Consider the following 21340-nt stretch of genomic DNA (forward strand, 5'->3'; position numbering starts at 1 on the left):
CAGATAAAATGAGGGGTTCGTGGATTTTCTTATTTTTCGAGGGGTGCATCGATCAGCTTGGGACCGAAGAGTGTACCAGAGCTGAGCCAAAAAGTTGAGCACGTTTCTTCGGTACCTTCTGGTCTTAGAGTGGTATGGTATTATCAACAATCAATACGAAACTAACGATTTTAAATTGGCTCACCACTTTAGTAGCCTATTGGTCCCAAGCAAACGATTAACGTACCCTATTCTAGTTGAAATTCTATATCTACACTATGTTTATTTTGATTCGCTATGAAAGTTTGACAGATATCATCAGGGGTGTGTGGATTCATGCAGAACATGCAGGGGTGAGTGAAATAGCTTGGGACTGCTTGGGACCGTTGTTCTGGTACTGAGTGAGCCAAAAATAATAATGATTTTCTTCGGGACCCAGTGGTCTTAGAGTTACCTCTATGGTATTATCATAGAGGTAACCCAATATTCAAATTCTTGCATTGTTTGGCATATAAAGCTCTCAATTTATAACTGCGGAATTTGAGAGCCGGAAAAACCAAAAAAGGAAAAGAAAAAGAAGAAACGTATCACAATCAAATATACTTGGAATCAGGGCTGTCATCTGATCACTCAATGTGTGCAATGTTCTGATTTTCAGAAATAAACAAAGTGAGAATCAAGCAAACACGAAGCTTGCTTGTCTTTCACCCTGCACACACACCCAGAAATAACGAAAGCTCAATGTGTAGCCATCGCTCCGACAGCTCCGACGCAAAGCGTCACTCAGTGTAGGGTTGCAAATGGGAAACCCAGCAAAAAGACAAAATTCTTCTTCGTTATGCCCTTCTTCATCTCCTATGCATGCAGTCGTTGTAAGAAAACTCTGCAGAGAATTCAAAGAAGACATTAGCGCTTGTTGTATTATATTCGCTCAGTGCGCCGCACGGAGTGTACCGCTCATTGTGTGGATCGCTTCTCACAGATTAGTTGGAAAAGAGTGTGCGAAGTAAATGGGTGAACCACACACTCTTTGTCGAGTGTTGTGAGATGCATACACAAAGTTGCTTTGTTAACGCTCTGAGGTGCTTTCCAGCCCTGCTTTGAATCGACGGGTTGGTCTCTCAGCACCGTAAGCCAAACACAAAGTAGGGCACATCATGGCACATTCATTTGCACCGTTCGGCACCCATGGTACATAATTTTCTGCGCCTGTGCAGTGCGGATGTGTCAAAATTTGATTGTTGAAACAAACAATTTTTGGCATCCACAACAGATAATTTCGCCGTCCGGTACCCTCCGATACAAACTGGTGAGATTGGTTGAAAAATATTCATATCTCTGCCGGAGATATCGTCATCTAGACCAATCTCATCATCGTGCGACAGAGGAAAAATATCATCGTCCAGCATCTCGTCGGGATCCATGAACGAATCATCCATGTGGACAAGCTTATCGTCATCTTCACCACCGACATCATCTACCATGGAAAGGGTGTACAGTCCCGTCTGGCTGGAGCAGATATTCGCATTTACGTAATACTTCTCCGGATTGGTTTCGTATGGTTCACAGGGGACGATTTTGGAAAAACAGTGACGAATTGATTTCCTGTAGCATCCATTCCATCTCCAATAGCTCCTGGATGATGATCCGAGTCTTTTGATTTTTGTCCAACAGCGAAAGCAACACGTACTCGTGCGGAATGACCAGTTCGGATTGGAGGAATTCCATAACGTCCACGAATGGGTTTTTGAAGAACATCAACACGTAGAGTGTCACACCGAGAGCCCACATATCCAGTTCCGGGCCGGAGTAGCGGTTGCCTACCAACACTTCCGAACTGCAGTGCTCGGTCGGGCAGTAGAAAGTAGAAAAATGTTGCCCTTCCCGTACAAACGTCACCGATCCGAAGTCAATCAGCTTGATATAACGTTCTCGTCTATGATGTCCCGGTGCAGAATGTTCAACTAGTGCAGAAAAGCAACCGCATTAGCAATCTGTCGAACGATCCAACAACCCAGCTTCTCCGTCATCACGGGTCTTTGATCGATAAACTTGATAAGATCCATCCCGGAATCGTGGATTTCCATCACAACCTGAAAGAATTTGTCGTTCTCGAACCAATCAATCATGTTGATAACGTTCGGATACTTCACGTGCTACAACGGCTATACTTTCATCGGAATTTCCTGCTTCTCCGAGGTCTTAAACATAAACTGTGGCTCGACTTTGTCTTTTAGTATCATTTTTCGATATCACCAGCAACCTATCCGAGTTCCGGTAGCACAGCTTCACATACCCGTACGCGCCCTTCCCGGTGTGCCTCACCAGCGTGTACCACTGCGTCATACGGGTGACGGAGCCGAGTATTCTTGTCCACCGTACTAGTCACGCTGTTGAACGTCAACGGCTAGCCACAGCAAAACACAATCTTTTTTGCATCGTAGATAGAGTCATCCCCCTCGCACTAGAGCAATTCTCTACAGATTGACGAATTTTTTTAATTTTTTTTTAATTTGTCGGCTCTGATTTTGATGAAAATTTGCACAGTTGTTCTTTTTTAGTAAAGATGCCAATTTGTGTTATCAGTTCTTCAAATTATTATTATTTATCAAAAAGTGCAATTGGGTTCTTTAATTTTGAAAAATATATCAGTTTTTATATATCATCTGAAAGAGCTTCGTTTTCTGAGCACAGCGATATTTTTTTCGAACCCACACACTTTCATCTAGATTTTTAAATCAAGATTTAAAGCAAAATAATAACTGCACTGTTTGACACTAAACTGACAAACTGACAGCTCGCTCCCATACAAAGTGAAACCGAGGGGCGCTAATAAGGAGATTTTTGCAAATGTAATCGTACTCATTTAAAATAGTTCCAGTGTACCAAAATTGATGAAATTTTGGGTTTGGGTTCCATTTTTAATGCAGATTACGAATATGCATGTACCTCAATACCCTTAAAGAACCCAATTTTCGTTTTAAGCCTCATTGAAGCTCATAATGTTTGCTACAAACTGGCAAAGTTTGGTGATGGAAAACTCAAAAACAGTTATGATTTTTTGAAAATTTCTCGATTTTTACATTTTCATTAAAAACGCATGTTTTTCAACCGTGTATATTTTTCAAGAATCGCATTTTAATTTTGCACAACTTTCCCGAAGACACCATAGCAATCAAGCAAGCCGTTTTTGCAATATAGGTATGTTTATGCACTTTTTGAGAAAATAACTTTTTTAATAATAAATACAATTTTTTTCATTGATACTAACGAAATTTTTTACAGTGTATATTTTTTACACAATTGCCAAAATAATATCTACAACTTTGCTCAAGACACCAAATCAATCGAACAAAGCGTTTCGGCAATATATATTTTCAAACTCATTAGTACTATTTTTACAAAGGCCCTTTTCAAAAAGTAGTCGTGATTCAATATGAAAAACTGAGAGCACAAAATGGCGCCTTTACTAAAAAGGAACAACTGTGCAATATTTCAGCGTAATTGGAAATGATCAGTCAGGATCGATTTGCGAACCTTCGTGGAATGCCTCACTAGCGAATCAATCTACGAAAAATCTTCATTCATTTCTCGCACCTACTTGCATCGTGCATCATCTCTTTGCAGAAAATTTTCAGAATCGTGATCAATTTGCTTGCTATCTACTCAGCATGCGCGCAGCTAACCACAGCAAAACAAAATCTTTCCTGCATCGTAGATAGTCACTCCCCTCGGGCCTTCATGCGTTTCTATCGAAATGGGTAAGGTTTACTCAGTTGACAAATGTCATCATCTGAGTAACCGTTACCCAGTTTCCTCCATTGGAATTTTTGGGTAACTTCCCTAATAAAAAATAACCATAAACGAACGATAACCCAAATCATTGAACTATTCCACAAATGGTTTGGATGATACGCAGAACACGTCGTTAAGCAAATTAACCATACAATTTTTATTGGGGTTCCCTTTTGGCTGGACTGACTGATTTTCGACTCAAAAATGAGTAGCCTCAAAATAGCGTGCGTACTGTTTGACATACCAAAACAATACATTTGAACTGTCAAAATGTCGCGTTGCCAAACATACAATTATTCACACACAAGGTCTGGAACTGGAACTCTCGGCACAGCGCAGCACACTACAGGCACACTGATAAAAATGTTGGGGCAAAGTTGACGTTGAAGTTAAAATGCAATCAAAAGTAATTAAAGTAATTAATGCGTTTTGAAGTAGTACTGACGGTAATTAAAAGTATTGAAATGCAATTAATGTACTTTAATTACGAAAAGTCGACTGTAATTAATGAACCTGAAAAGTTGTAAAGATTCTACACTGTGTAATTAATGTAATTAAAGCAGTAGTTCATGGAGTTAATTTAATTGGGGTGTTTAGGGGTGTTTAGGGGTATTGAGGTAAATACATATTCGTTATCTGCATTAAAAATGGAACCGAAATCCAAACTTTCATCAATTTTGGTACACTGGAACTATTGTAAATAAGTTCGATTACATTAGCAAAAATCACCATCTTAGCGCCCTTTGGTGGGACTTTGTATCGGAGCGAGCTGTCAACGAATAGATTTAGTGTCAATGATCAAAAATTTAAATCTTGATTTAAAAATCGAGATGAACGTCTACGGGATCGATAAAAATATCGTTGTGCTCAGAAAACGAAGCTCTATCAGATGATGTGTAAAAATTGGTTTTTTTTTTCGAAGTTAATCAACCCAATTACAGCCGTTGCCTGCGTCGGTTATAGCGCGCCTCTAGGACCACCCTTTCTTAGAATACGATTCTCCTGGAATAGAAGTCTCAGAAGAATTGCAATGATATACCCTCCGAAATTACCTATGAATTTTCTTCAGAATTGCCTTGGATGTTATTTTGGAAATCTCCTAAGAATTTCCTTGAAATTCTCTGCAGGATTTATTTATTATATATATTCTTCGAAAATTCTCTTGAATTTTCCTGAAAATCTGTATAATTCTCTTCAATATTGCCCCTTCGATCCCTCGTTTGAATTCATCTGATTTGTTTTTCCTCCTAAAAAATTTTTACCAGACCAGAATCTGAACCAAAAACTATGTTTTTAACCAGAATCCTGATTATTTCAAAGCTTGGTTGATGATTTTTTGTATAAATCTGAAATCCATGAAATTTTTTAAATTGGCCTTAGTTCAAGAATCTTGAAAAGGTCTCCAAATTTGAATTATTTTTCTGTGTCTAAAATAAAAAAAAAATAAGAAGTTCCAAATCTGAAAACAAAACCCAACCCTCATGATCTAGACAATTATCTAATCTTATTTGAACATTTTTCTAAATCCTCAATCTTTGAAAAAAAAAAACGAAATCTGTTCCCTGAATCGAACTTTTTATAAGATCAAGTTTCAAAAATTCTACCTTATGACCAATTCACTCCAATAGTGGCCAAATAAGAATTCATTGATATTCTGAGACTCAAATATATGTAGGGCCCATCCAGTCACGATAGTCGATTTTTTCAGTCATTAATTTGTATTATTTTCAAACCAATCATATGAAATCATTAGATGTTATGATGATATTTTGTTCTTGTAACTGACATGAATAAACTATCATTAGGTACATACAGGTAATGCTTTCGTTATTCCGAAAAACATTTTTTACAGCAAATTAATAGCAGCGCCCTTGATCCGGACATTTATTACGTCTATTATTATGTTGCAAAATAAATATGTATGATATTCTGAACGGTTTTAAAATTATTTTTAAAAGTGTCTGTACTTTGAGCCTTGTATCAATGAAGAAATAGTGTTTCATTGTAGACGGCATAACCATTGGTACTACTGGCTGTTGAAATTATAAATGAAGCTAGGAAGATCATAGCTTTGAAACAGCAGTGAAATTTTATTTGATCGCAGACCCATGATTACTTCTTCGGTTTGTTTTCGAATTTTCATACGTCTAATTTAATCGCAAGTTCATCGACAACTCGCTTCACACCTAAATTCATTACAAACCCTTCATCTAAGCCGCGTGGTAGATTGATTCGTTCTGCATAACACACGATAACTTTTTTTTTACGCTGATCATTTCCAATCAGTTCATCTTCGATCAGTAACCCACCAGCCGGCTTAGGAAATCACTTTCACTCTCCAATCTATTAGGAAATTAATCTCTAAATTTTAACAGCCTTAAATCATCATGGTCCACAACCTTTCACTTATCTCCGGTTATCACTCACACGGATATTGGAGAAAAGCACTTATTCCTCATATGAGCTGTACCATTCGGTAATTAGTCTCAAACCGCCAAAGCACTGCGCCGAATTTTCCTCCTAAACGACAATAAATCTTCGATTTTGACAGGCAGTTTCACTGACCACTGATCGTTTTTGTTTTTTTTCTTGCTGCCTTTAGGCGATGATCAAATCTTCACCACACTAAAACGGACACGGCTTGGTGGTTTTCCACCTTTTCACTCTCATTTCGAGCTCCAGCACCACCAAGTGTTGGCATGCGTTGTGGTGGTCATGTTGTGTTCACTTTCGACTTCACTTGACTTCGGACGAGAGAAGAGGAACCTTCTTTTGGAATCTGTGAAAATTGCGCACTTGAACTGTTCAAACCGAATTTTCCTTAAACGATCCTTCGCGTGCACCGCACATCGACCGATTTCGACAGCTGCCTAATAGTTGCGAAAATTAAAAAGGCTTCACTGTGCTGCTATAATAAGAGTCGTGATGGTCGTCGTGAATAAATTTATGGGAGTTATGGGTTCTTTTTTCGTAACTGATGCGTCGTTTTTTTTTCGCACTGCTTGACTGCACCGAAAATGTGTGCAATCTTGCACTGGTGCTACTACTGCTATGAACTGCAAGTAAGACACTTTGAGATTTTCCGCCCACTAGGGAAAAAAGGCAACCGTTCCGAAGGAAATCCGAGGCTCAACTGACGAACCGCTCGCTGAATGGTGAACGTTTTGGTGCTGCTGAGGTTTTTCCAGCATGGATTGCCCCTTTTTTTCCGCCGTGCTCGAGCGTCGGAGAGGAAGGTGGTGTTTTGTTGTTTAGCTATTGTTGCTTTTCAGCCTCCTCCCTTAGCCGATGCATGATTTGATGGTACGGAGGGTGGCGATCTCTTTTCGTAATAGGCATACTACCTATACCTACCGGACTCTATGGGGAGTAGCAGCTGAGCCGTGAATCTTGGCACCAACTCATTGGTATATAGGATGATTGTTGTTGATTTGGAAGAACTTCGGAGAGCGAGAGGTTTGAGGAAGTATGGCAGGTCTTATTCTTCTTCTTCCTGGCTTTGACGTTCTTACATGAGCATGTGTCTGTTCCAAGGGGGACGACTCTATCTACGATGCAAAAAAGATTGTGTTTTGCTGTGGCTAGCACGCTGAGTAGATAGAAAGAAGATTGATGGCGATTCTGAAGATTTCCTTCAAAAAATTGATGAACGATGTAAGTAGATGCGACAAATGAAAGAAGATTGTTCGAAGATTGATTCGCTAGTGTGAGATTTGTTGACCATCTAAACTTGAGATTTAGATGTGTCGCCCCCCTCGGTCTGTTCTCAAGTTAGCGTTCTTAAAAGCACTTCCACAGTTATTAATTGAGAGCTTTCTATGTCATCCAATGCATGAATTTGTAAATTGTTTGAAACATTTACTGTATAGATCTGAGAATTTTATGGAAATCCCAGTAATTTAAAGGAAATTCTGCAAACATCAAGATCGTCCAGAACGTTTAGAACAGCATGTAAGTTTTAAGATCTCTAGGTAAGGTTTCAATAGCTTCAGGGCAGTTCCATAGATTTGAGGGAAGTTTCGAGAACATCAGTGAAGATGCAAGAGCTTCAGAGCAGTTCTACTAAATTCAGGGAAAATTAAGCTTCCATTTGAAAAACTTCAGTTGAGTTTAATGATCCTAATGATCCTATGAGTTTAATGACAACTCAGGACAGTTTCATGATTATCAGGAAAATTATGGGATTGTTCCGAAAAATTCAGGTGAGTTTTGGGTACTTTAGGGTAGTATTAAATTCATGAAAATACCGAGAACCTTCAAAAACCTTCAAAAATTAATGACGTGATTTTTAGAGGTCTTAAGGATTATCTTATTAATTTCAGGGCATGTCCAGAAACATCATCAGATCCCGAGTAGAATAAAATATCAAACCAATAGCAAATTTTGAGACAAAACCTCGGTTTTCCGAAGGAAGAAGCGTCAGCAGGAAGACCGAGATCGCGAGGCGATGGAAAATTTGAACCACGTAAACGACACACCGAAGTTCTACGAGAAGCTAAACAGTTCGCTCAAAGGCTACGTGCCGCAAACCGATATGTGTAAAGACTTGGACGGTAAGCTTCTCACGAACGAGTGTGAGGTTATTGAGAGGTGGAAGCAGTACTATGACAAGTAACTCAACGGTGATGCAGCAGAAAACGAAGGTGGCACGGCAAAAGACCTTCTAGCACGCGCAGAAAACGACAGGCTACCGGCTCCTGATCTTCAAGAAGTTGAGGAGGAGATCGGTCGGCTGAAGAACAACAAAGCAACTTGTGTAGATCAACTACCAAGTGAGCTATTAAAATACGGTGGTAAAGCACTGGGTGCACTGGGTAATTGCCAGGATTTGGGAGGATGAGATATTCCCGGAGGAGTGGATGGAAGGTATCGTATGTCCAATCTACAAAAAGCGCGAAAAGTTGGATTGCTGCAACTACCGCGCGATCACACTGCTGAGCGCCGCCTACAAGGTACTCTCCCAAATTCTATGCCGCCGCCTGTCACCATTTGCAAGAGAGTTCGTGGGGCAATACCAGGCGTGATTCATGGGTGCCCGCGGTACCACGGACCAAATTTTCACGATTCGGCAGGTTCTGCAGAAATGCCGCGAATACAATGTGCCTACACATCATTTGTTCATCGATTTCAAATCCGCTTACGACACAATCGATCGAGATTAGCAATGGCAGATTATGCACGAGTACGGATTTCCGGATAAACTGACGCGATTGGCCAAGACGTCGATGAATCGAGTGATGTGCGTTGTTCGAGTATCGGGGACACTCTCGAGTCCTTTTGAATTTCGAAGGGGTTTACAGCAAGGTGATAGACTTTCGTGTCTGCTATTCAACATCGCGTTAGAAGGTGTGATCAGAAGAGCTGGGATGGACACCAGTGGCACGATCTTCAGGAAGTCCATCCAGCTTCGTGGCTTCGCCAAAGACATCGACATCATGGCACGGATCTTTGAGACGATGGTGGAAACGTACATCAGACTGAAGGCTGAAGCAAGGCGGATTGGAGTTGCCATCAACGCATCGAAGACGAAATACATGAGAGGAAGAGGTTCTAGGGAAGACAATGTTAGTCTCCCACCCCGAGTTAAGATTGACGGTGACGAAATCGAAGTGGTCGACGAGTTCGTGTATTTGGGCTCACTGGTGACCACCGAAAATGATACCAGCAGAGAAATTCAAAGACGTATTATGACAGGGAATCGCGCCTACTTTGAGCGCCGCAGGACGCTCCAGTTCAATAAAATTCGCCGCCAAACTAAGTTGACTATCTACCCGACGCTGATTAGACCGATGGTCCTCTACGGCCACGAGACCTGGACTATGCTCTTGGAGGATCAAAGCGACCCAACAGGAACAAGAAGAAGAGGCGAGCAGCGGGCAAGGTGGATCGGCCAAGTAGAAGGCTACCTGCGGACCCATCGCAGACTACGAGGCTGGCGAAGTGTGGCCATGGATCGAGTAGAGTGGAAACAAATTCTTCGGACTACAGAGGACAATAAGACCTTAGTCTGATTGGTAAGGTAAGGTAAGTAAGCAAATTTTGATATTAAAATAGGAAATCTAAAGAACTCATTTTACTGTTGTTTGATAGATTTAAGAGATAAAATATCAAAAATAATATCAGAAAACCAATGGGCTACTAACTGAGTAATATAAATATAAGCTATTGGCATATCTAATGAATATCACAGTTTTTGAGTTTTACTATAACAAATCAATATACTCAATATTATATTATATTATAATTACAGAAATATAAAAATTAAAAAAGCTACAGTAAAGATTCAACTAGTCTTAAACCCAGGTTGTTTGCGTGACTGTCTCGTGTGCTGACCACGCAGTTGTATCTTTTTGTTGAAGGTAGGAGGAAAAAATACCAACAGTTTTTTCGTTAGTCATTACTTTTCAAATATGACACGATCTGCTTTATGTGTCGCGTGATTTTCAAAATGTTCAAAAATATCTCAAATGGTTACGGATAAGATATTGTTGTCAGCGTATTTGATATTATTAATTAGTATGTGGTTTTAATTGTTTGCGTAAATGTTTATATTCGACGAAGTAACCGAAGCGTCAGCTAATCTCGGGAGAAGTTACATAGCAAACTAACAACTGTTGGTTTGTTGTTTAATAATTAAAATCAATATCATATTAATTAATAACTCATTCTACTGTCATAATTTACTTTTATGTTTTTTTTTTAAATACTAAGTTTAGTTTTCAAAATATCAAAACAATAGAAAATTATGCTCTGAAGCAGAATATGCTATTAACACGTTATGGAACACACCATACCAATAACATTTTAAGATATTTTAGTAAAATGAGATAATATTTTTCTCTGGTTTTGTAACCTCTCTCTCCCCCACCCCCCTTAACTGGGAAGAATAGTAAATACTCCAGGAAAGATAAGAGAACCTCAGGGCATTCAACAAAATTTTAGAAACTTTGAAGAACTTCTGAGGAGTTAAAGGAAATACGAGGGGCGATCAACTTCATAAATCGGCTGAATTGTAAATACACACTTCAAAAAATACACACAAAAATACGCTAATGTGTACACGTTAAATCTAAAATACCTTAAATAAAATACACACAAAATACCTTGAAAATACTTTGTACCCGAAAAATCCATTTCATAATGAATTTAATACACTTTAATACAAAAATAAACAAAACTTATAAATACATATATACACGCTTATTGTGGTCAACTCAAAATTGAGTAGAATGTACTCATCTCAGCGGCAGGTATGGCTACACAGCTAAAAAAAGGAATGTAAATTTCCGTTACTATGATGCACATAAATGGAGCGTCATAAATCATACAAATTTACATTATAAATCGTGTAAATTTATGAGACATGTCATGCAATATTCCATATATTGTATGCAACTTTCCACCTTTGTTTGCAACATTTCTTGCAAGCTGCTAGTTTACGTGAAAAGGAAGTTTACATGCATGAATGTTTGCATGCATGGATGTTTACATCAGCAGTAAAATTCAGATTTTTTTAGTGTGTACTCAAAATTGAGTACACAGTTCGAAAAATTAGTGTAAATTTCTGTTCAGTAGAATGCACATAAATGGAGCGTCACATATCATATAAGTTTACGTTATATATCATGTAAAGCTCTGAGACATTTCATGCAATTTAGCAAATATTGTATACAAAAGCCCATTGTTGTAAACAATATTGTTTAAAAGTTGTTCGATTGCGTGAAATTAAATACAAGTTTACGTGAATCAATGTTTACATCACTATTAAAATTCAGAATTTTTATCTGTGTAGCCTTATGTTGACTAACTTTTGAGTAAACTACGTTCTCACGTAGACTGAGTCAAATCCACTCGCCAGTATTTTCAGTTGCGGGGAGGGTTTTTGTTTTGATTTTTATTCAAGGAAATGGAAATTGCCTGCTCCGGATTCATTCTACCGGAGCAAAAAACTTACCTGAAGGCATTTCAGCCGGTTTTGAGTAACATTTTCTATGAGGTTTCCTCCTACATGACTGGCATTTTTTCCAAGCCCAGGATTTTGCTGACTGAGTGGCTTTTACTCAGTTTGACATTTCTCGTTTACTCAATTTTTGACAACTCGATACATCGGACGAAAGTGAGTACGATCGACTCACCTGGTGAGTAAGCAGAAGTTAGCGTGTACGAAAAATGCTAAATGCACCTTTTGAGTTCAGCTAGTTGAATCGAAAATACTCAAGTTGACAGCCCCTCGAGGAAATACCGATGATTTTGAAGAAGTTTCATGAACGGACAGCGGGATAGTAAGGAAACTTCTGTAAAATTTGGGAGCTGTGGTTCCATCAGCTGCAGGAAAACTGCAGGAACTTTTCGGAAGTTATAGGAATTTCAGAGATATCAAAAGAGCTTCAGAAATGTCAACAAAACTTCAGAGATGTTCCGAAAACTTGAGGAAAATTTTGGAAACTTTGGAGAAGTTCCAAGATTCTCAGGAAAGATAGGTCTTGAGATTAACGGGATAGCTCAGAGATCTTAAGGCTGTCATTTTAAGAATAACTTCAAGGGCGTCCCTACTGTTGGGGGGAGGGGGGAGTGTCCGGAATTCTTTTCAGCAGACAAAGGAATCACATTCGGCGTGCAATTTACGAACGCTAAAAGCCTTATTTTCTTATTAATACATACTAAATATTGATTACTTCCTTAAAAAATACTCACATTGGTAGGGTAAAAAGGGCTCTAATGTTGGCCTATGGATCTAAGATTGGGCCCATCGCTAAAAATTTACTATTTATCCATTTTATATAGATGAACGCGTCATTGGGACGGCACTAATGGATATTTTCGGTCGTTATTGAAAATTTAGTCGGTTGCTGAATTTATGTATGGGCCCAAATTAGGGGCCTTTAGGCTGACATTACATCCATTTCCCCTATATCCTTACTCCTTTTTATGCCTTCTCCAACTAATTTTCACTGTATATAAACCAAATTTATACAATTTAACTACACTAACAATTTCTGGCCCTCTTGGCAGCATGAATTGTTATTTCTTTCTTCTTATTCCGATTCTTCTGTCTACTCTTCCTACCAACCTATCAAAGACACTCCTCAAGCTGTCAGTTTTTTGTCTTCGACGTTAAGGCCGGCGCACAATAGATACGTTTTCGGGTTTTTTGACAGCTAGCCCATGCATTATCTGCCAAAAAACCCGAAAACGTATCTATTGTGCGCCGGTCTTCATAGCACCGGTTTGGTCATTTAACCGCCTTCACTGCCCGAGGGGGTATGGCACGAAGTACCGCAACATCCCTTCTTTCGGGCAGGTTTTAAAACCTTGAACGTTCTTAGGACAGCATCATGAACGTCAGCAAGTTCATGGAATTTCTGAAATATTCCTGAAATATCTAGACAATTCAAGATATATTTTGTGACTTTCAATGAAGGTCAGAGATTTTCAGGGTAGTTTAAAGACGTTTAGGACAGTTCCGTTTATTTCAGGGCAGTACCAATAACTTCAAGAATACTGCAAGAAGTTTAGGATGGCTTCAAGAACCTTGAGGAAGTTCAATTAACTTCAAGGTAATTACAGGAACTTTACAGAAGTTCCAAGAAACTCAGAGTAATTCCGAAAACTTCTGCGACATCTTCAATGAAGAACATAGAACATTAGAGAAGTTTAATGATTTTCAAGCAGTTTAATTTTTTTCAGAGATGTTCTACTCTGAGGAAACTATCCCTTCTATTTACATAAGCTGCATCGTATGAACACATACAAATATGCGCTCTATCCAATTTCATAGGTATCGTATGAATTCATACTCCATCTATAGCATTTATAGATGGATACAATAAAAGGTGCACGAAAAATATTTGAATTCCATAAACCCTTCTTATGAATTGTTTTGACGCAACTTATGTCAAAAAGTCATAAGACGATCGTATGAAAGGTAGTAGGTTAGTTCAAATCACAATAACAACAAAGATGGCGGATGCAGTTTCGTGACATTGTATAAGGCTTCGTAATCCTGTAAGATTAAGAAAATTTAAGTTATTTATGATTTTAATTATATAGTTTTACATTTGCAGATTAGCTTCTGGTTCTTCCGCATCCATCGCACATAGCTGCACCGACTGACCGAATAGCTTCCCCAATTACATCAAAGTCGAACGCTAATGGAACGAGAAGTTTGTTGGATCCTTCGAACTTTTTTTCTAGTTTTCGCACCAACATAGTCTATTCTTCACCGATTGCACTCGTGGAGAATAGATGAACTATGAAAGTGATGATGGTTTCAAAATTTTACACGGTGAGGTTTATGAGTTCAATCTTAAAATGCCTTTATTTTGCAAATGGAGCATTTTATTTAAATCTGGTTAATGCTACGTTAGTAGAAAACTTAAGGACTACTCAATAGATATATAATATAGAAAAAATAATTTCTTTTCAGATTTTTAGGTGTATGCATAGATTTCAGCTTTTCTAAAACTGTAGCAACAACCAGATTTAAATACCATGCTACATTTTCAAAATAAAAGCATTTTAAGATTGCACTCGTATAGCTCTCCTCGGAAAATTTTTAAAACCATCATCACTTTCATAGTTCGTCTATTCTCGACGAGTGCCAACTTTGATTTACCAATAGAAAACTCGTGAAATTTTCTAAAAAATGAAGTTAATTGAATGAAATACGAGTAAATAAATCCAATAAATTAAAAACATACGACGTACGAAATCAATAGTTCAATTCCATGATATCCATCATTCGTTTGTATTCAAATTCATAGTTGTATACGTGAAAAATCATACGATGGCTGGTTGAAAACATCTGACAGTTTTTCATAGTCCGATCGTATGAAATCCAACATAAAATCTTGTCGCAAAAAACCATACGATATTTCTATGAAATCTGATGGAATAATAATCTCAGTGTAGGTACACAGTTCGAAAAGTAGTGTAAATTTCTGTTCAGTAAGATGCACATAAATGGAGCATCATATATCATATAAGTTTACATTAAATATCATGTAAAGTTCTGAGACATTTCATGCAATGTAGCAAATATTGTATACAAAAGCTCATTGTTGTAAACAACATTGTTTACAAGTTGCTCGGTTTCGTGAAATGAAATACAAGTTTACGTGAATGAATGTTTACATCACTATTAAAATTAAGAATTTTTATCTGTGTACTTCGAGGAAAATCAGAGATCTTCAGAGCAGTTTCATTAATTAATTGCACGAACTTTCAAGATGTTCCGAGGATCTTTAAACCATTACGATAATTTCAGGAATGTTTTAAAAATTTCTGTAAGTATTTGAGGTCTTCAGGGAAGTTCCATGAATGTTTGGAAAATTGTTGGAACACTAGAGAAGTTCCGAGAACTACTTGAAAAAATAGGAAACGTTAAAGAAAATTTGGGAACTTCTTGAAAATTTATTAAACTTCAGGGAAGCAGGGTGCCTTCCATTCATTTTGCCTAAAAAATGTTTTATTAAATTATAGAATAATAAGATATTATAATGATATTTTGTATTACTTACACATACAAAATAACATTATAATATCTTATTATTGAAAATGTAATTGATTGATTGATTAAGATTGTAATGTTTGTGTTTGACGCATAAAACCTGCAAATTTAGCTTTGGCAGAGTCACAATGAGCGATTTTCTAATCGCCGCTTCGCGAAGAGTGAAGGGCGAAGAGTGGGTGAGATAAATGACAAAATCGCTTATTGCGACACTCGTATATCAAAATTGGCAGGTATTATGTGTCAAACACAAACTTCGCAGTCTTTTCTTGTTGCTTACACAAACAAAATACTACTATAATATCTTATTATTCCATAATTTAAGAGAACATTTTTTTATCCAAAATGAATGGAAGGCACCTTGCAGGGAAGATTTGAAATGTGTTTGGAAGTTCCATGAGTAGTATTGCAAACATCAGAAAAAATGTGGGAGCTTCAGAATAGATCAAAGAACTTCAGAGCAGTGCAAATATCTTCAGGAAAATTACGTCAATAACCTCTGAGAAATTCAGGTATAGGAAACATGATTGAAGTTCAGAGATCTTTACGGCAGTTCCAATCACTTCAGGTAAATTTCAAAAACTTCAGAAAATTCTAGACTTTCCGGGAAAATGATAGATCTTGAAGAATTGGTGATTTTGTTTCGGCATTCAGTCTTCAAGAAATAGTTTAACAGTTTTATCATCGTCAACGTTTTGATTCAAGGGTTGGAATCTTCAGCAGAGTTAGTTTTAGTTTGAGATTGTAAAGATTTTTGAGCTGAATAACTTTATATATTCTGAAGAAGGTTAAGTCCAAAGACCGAATTGTTGAACATAAAACATCCATCGTTAAACCGAATAGCCAATATTCGAAAAATAGTATTTTTTTTATTTAAGTTTAAAGGCGAGCTGATAGCATACAAGTTTACCCGTATCCTAGTTTAAAGTAAACTAAATTGTGTGTACATTTCGAAATTAAAATTATGGCCGCTGCATAAAGTGGGCGCACATATGAAAAATTAGTGAGTATTGTATATTTTTCCCCCAATCAGATTCCCAGCAGAATAATTTTGTCACACCACAAAATGTTCACACCGTTTTCAGCATACATTGGTTCATTTCGATGCTACAGTTTCCTGTAGCGAGGGCGCATTCTAGGGTGGCGTATCGAATAATTGGTTTGTTTACCTGCTATTCCCTTTGTAATTTGATGTGTGAACATATGTTTTCAACTATCAAATATTTTCACATTAGTCTAAAAACCAAAGCAATCCGCAATAACCTGCTCAATATAAAATAAATGAAATAAGTTCTAAATGTTGTAACAAAGTATAAGTAGGACAGACCAGGAAAACTGTAATGAAAATAGTTTTATAGAACATATTTCTGAGGCAAACAAAGCTACAAACCAAAGGCCTACTGAAAGATTATAAATCAAAGGTTACAGATCATATCTTCAAACGAAACAGTTTGGAACATTTCCTTAAACGGGGAAATAGGGCGTTGCAGAGAGTTCCGAGATTAACACACAACGACCTTCAACTTTTCCAACAGGGATATGGAAACGAACGTTCATGGCTTTTCAGGTTATAACCTGTAACACATCAACAGGTGTGAAGTGGACTACCTGTGCATACTGAAGATTAGATTTAAGAGATGATTTCTACAGTCCATTATTTGCACAAAACACTGAAGAAGTCTGCACATTGTAGACGAAATACGCGTATCGGTCAAGGATAAGCACTTAAGGTTGTTGAAATAAATCCAAATTATTATTCATTATCTCTTTCTTATTGCTGATTTGCTGATAGCTATGCGTTAAATAGATTGTGAAGCCTGAATTTTTATAACAACCATCATATTTGTCCTTTTTCACTTCAAAATGTTACATCTGAACTTTCCCATGAAGCGGCTTTTGTTCTGTTTTTCCATCATTGTCAAATAGCCTCATAGGAATAGAAAGCATTAGCTAAAAGTGACTATAATAACATTTGAAACAGACAAAAGAAAAACAATGCATTCCAAATTGAGGAAATACTAATTTCCTCGCACCAATCCCCAGGCATGCCATTTCATAGAAGTACACATTTCTTGCGTTAGTTTTTGCATACATCAAACCTGAAACCACCGCGTCGTCGTCACCCTTTTCGGTAAGCCCATTGAAGGTATTGTTACTTCTTGGGCAAGGCTAATTTTAGCAAGTGATGTTGGCGACGACGCCAACGCCAACCAGGTTCAAATTAACCGCACCTGTCATGTGCACCAAAGCGTTATAGGTTTGTCGCATTGTTCTCGCCCAAAGTGGCTTGGTGGATAGTGAATTCCTAGTTTTACCTACCGCACACACACACGGTGCAAAACTAGCCACCTCAAGGTGTTTAAAAGGGTTTAAATCATGTAGAGAAGCCGAGAGGTGCCTCAAGGAAGTGTGGATAATAATTGTCTTTCGAGTTGCGTACGTAGTGAAATTGAATCCTTCGCGGTGACTGAGTGTAGCGACCTCAAAAGTTTCCAGCTGAGAAAAAGCAAGAATGTCTTTTGTCAACGGCTAATTGGGCGTCCCTAACTAGCCTCTTGCAGAGTTTACGCGCCGAAGGTCATCGATTGCATTTATTTAAACGAACAAACCAAATTGAAATGCCTAGCTTTTTTTGACATTGATTGACTAATAGCAAAACTGTTTGAACCATTGATCGCCAACAATGGAAGCCCGTTCTCGATCAACGATGGAAAATGGCACCCCAAATGATGCAACAATATACGGCATCGAACAAACGATTGGAACGATACAGTACGGTGGGGGCTCTATTCAAATAAACGAATTGCATCTTTGTGGCATAAATTTTCACCGCCCACCACCCATACATACCTTTCGAGGGCCATTCGTTTGTTTGCAAAAGTGCGGCGGTTTTCAATCGGATCGATAATGACCATGATCGATTGATCGAATGGATTTGATTAAGCTATTTAGCTGATCCCATGAATCGACGGGCAGCACGAAAATATTGACAACAATGCAACATTGATCTAATGTGATTAAGTAATCATTATTTACATTAGAATGTAATGTTTAGATGCACCGTTGGTAATGACCTTTGCGAAATTAATTGAATTTGAAATCCATTGGACGATAATTGAATTGATGGATCATTTTGGAATTGATCCAACAGGATATTAATCAGTATGAGTCTTACGCCTGGAAAAAATACCACAACAAAAAAGAAATCAACGGAAAGCTGTCGATTGGAGTTGTCTTAATTAATGTGAATGATGCTGTGGATTTTTTCAATTCAATTCAGTTTCTACGCGATTTTTATGTTTTGATTTTGCCCTCATACGGGATGCAATTTAAATATCACCTGATTTTTCTTTGATTTTTTTGTGATTTTAAAACATAGAGATCGATAAAAAAAACATCGCGTTTAAACAGAATTCATTGTTCTAACTTTGAAAATGCACATTAGGATGCTAAATTCCGAAAAAAAAAAATATTTGCAATGTTATAGGCCACCCTCCTATTTGATTTATAGCCCGAAAATTCAGGAACCCCCTGAAAGTGCTGGGTGGTGCCTTTTTTGCTGAATAAGCTACTAAAGAGTGTCCCACATCAAATTGCATCATGGTAAAAACGCTGTAGCAAATAACTTAGTTGACCGATCCTTTTCAATCTTTCAGACAATGAAATGTAACCTACTATGAGTAAGCCCTTTTTTTATTTCATCAACTTCAATACCACAACCGTACGCCTGCACCTTACGCTTAACTCCACTCATTAGGTTCTTTAAAACATCTGGCTGCAGCTTCTTCTGTACGGAAACCCACTTTTTCTTCATGTCGTCCTCAGATTTGACCTCCTTGGGATGCTTCCGTAGTTCCTGCTTCATACTAGCCCAGCATTTTAAGATGAGCCTTAGTTCCGGCTCGTGGGGGGGGGGGGGAGGTCATGTCCTTGGGTACGAAAGTGACCCCGTTGGCTTCGTACCACTCCAGTACAACATTTGAATAGGGGCACGACCCAAGCAACAATTTGGGAGCCTTTTGGCTTCACACTGATTTATTGTTGTTTTTTAATGGCAATAAAAAATCTTTTTAGTTTATATACAGCATTTAAAAGTGCAACACATTCTTGGTCAGTAGTTCAGAATTTTGCTGTTTTAAAAACCTTTTAAAGTCTGACGCAAGGGGGTGGTTACTCTACACAGTGTACCAAAAACAGGTTTGGCACAGCTCTGGCACCAGTATTGGGGCTGTTGGGCACCCTATTCAGAAATGCATGTAATATTAAAAAAAACTGGCAACACCGCGCTGTTTCTGAGTACGCTTCAAATCATTGTTTACATCCTTATGCTTCGTGAAAAAATATCCATGGCAACGGCAACCGACAGACATGGACTCCGGTATCGAACAGGTAAAATTACATAAATTTTATGATTTATCATAAACTTGTTCCACTAATAACTGCAGAAGACTTCTTTTTAATATGTATATATCTGACGGTTTGATGTTGATGTTTTCCGTTTTAACTAATGAAGGATGTTATTTCAACTGATTTATTTTTAATTCTACTGTATAATATTTCTAGTATAAAGTGTATTGTTTTGTGACATGTTTTTTTCTACAGGATATTGTCATAGAACTGCTGAGAGATTGATCACTGGATTTGCAGTCCCAGTGCTCCTTGATGTTCGTAGAGTAATTTGCTATGCTAATGAACTCATCACCGCAGACGTTTCAGCTCCTTGGACACAAACCAGATTGAGTCCGTTTACCACCAAGGATATAGTATCTTGCAGACGTTCTTCAAATCGATCCACCGTCCAGCTTGCAATCTCCTCCCAGTCTTTTGCATAGCGCATCAAAATCTTCCGCCACTCGTTGTTGTACGCCTTGATGTCTTTTCGATTTCGTACACGGCCGGCAACCCATGACAATTCCAATCAATCTGGCGCTCCACATATCCACGTACTCCTACTGGTGGGCATATCGGGTTGAAACATCCTTCATCGTTCTGGTCAGAATAGGGCCCGCCATGGTGGCGCCCGATTGCAAACGGTGGACCAATGTAAAATGTGTATCTGGACCAGTGCTGAAAACTATCACTATCAACTATCAAAATTCGCCGAAAACTACATTCTTTTATCGTCACTTTTCAATTTATTACTGCTCAGTCGCCAACGAGAAAGAACAATTTCTTGTCATTCACCAACACTTTCTCAGTCATCCCCAGTCATTCACTGACAAAGGTTTCACCTCTTTCATTCGCTTTGTCAATGACAAAAGAATAAAATTCTCGTCGCTCGCATCTCAGAACGAGCGATCTCATCACTCACGTATTCTTCTAGTCATTTTCCTTGTCTCTTTTGCTCCTTCCATATCAAGCGAAACGGGCGAAAATCAAAGTTGACGTTTTGATCCGTTTGTTTTGTTTTGATCAGTTGCGAAGATAAGAATCTGCTGGAAAGCGTCAAAAGTACGGAAGGAATCGTGCCAACGTTCAAGGATGATTGGGATGATCTGGCAGTGAACGGTGCCGACGACGAAAGAGTGGAAAACGCCTGCGTGGACGAAGAGGAGGAAGCTATCTTGGCATTGATGGAATTTGCCCAACATACTGAACCAGTCTTTGCGCCGTTCAATCAAACCGCTTTCGAAGAAATCTACAAACTTATCTACCGCAACAAAGACATCCGCAAAGCTTCGATTGATGTCTTGAAGCGGTTCGTCGTGTCGCTCCACGAGCTGAGAAACGTCGAGGAAGTCATTAAAAATTTTCGGATTTTGATTCCCAAGCAGAGCGATACTATCCGGACGAACGAGGAACGGATCATCGTCAAGTCGGCTCTGGACGGATGCAGTTGGTGCTGCTACTATGCATGCAGAAGAACAGAAGGATGCCATTTTTGGGTGTGTCGTTGATGTCCTGAACGGTAAAGTAGTCTGCAAATTTGATGAACCAGTCGAAGAAGAGCAAGAGGAAAGCGAGTCAGTGAGGCAATCATCGAGTCGGTTTGGTATTCTGGCTAAATTTGGAAGTGCCCTACCTCCGATCAAATTTACCGTGTATTTTGGAAGCGTT

The 21340-nt window shown here is 38.4% G+C and overlaps 2 protein-coding genes across 1 annotated transcript in view; one reads left to right on the top strand and one right to left on the bottom strand.

The window, feature by feature from the left end:
* Positions 1-6557, bottom strand: part of atk (artichoke) — a 36331-nt gene extending 29774 nt beyond the window's left edge. Inside the window, exon 1 of the mRNA XM_065227860.1 lies at positions 6202-6557. The gene's annotated coding sequence lies outside the window, so the exon portion shown is untranslated. The remainder of the gene's footprint in view (positions 1-6201) is intronic.
* Positions 1-21340, top strand: part of Tdh (L-threonine dehydrogenase) — a 470436-nt gene that overhangs the window by 379070 nt on the left and 70026 nt on the right.

The sequence above is a fragment of the Ochlerotatus camptorhynchus genome, unplaced genomic scaffold (assembly GCF_037179485.1).
Source record: "Ochlerotatus camptorhynchus isolate MF236.1 unplaced genomic scaffold, CSIRO-AGI_Acam_v1.1 ptg000277l, whole genome shotgun sequence".
Taxonomy (NCBI): domain Eukaryota; kingdom Metazoa; phylum Arthropoda; class Insecta; order Diptera; family Culicidae; genus Ochlerotatus; species Ochlerotatus camptorhynchus.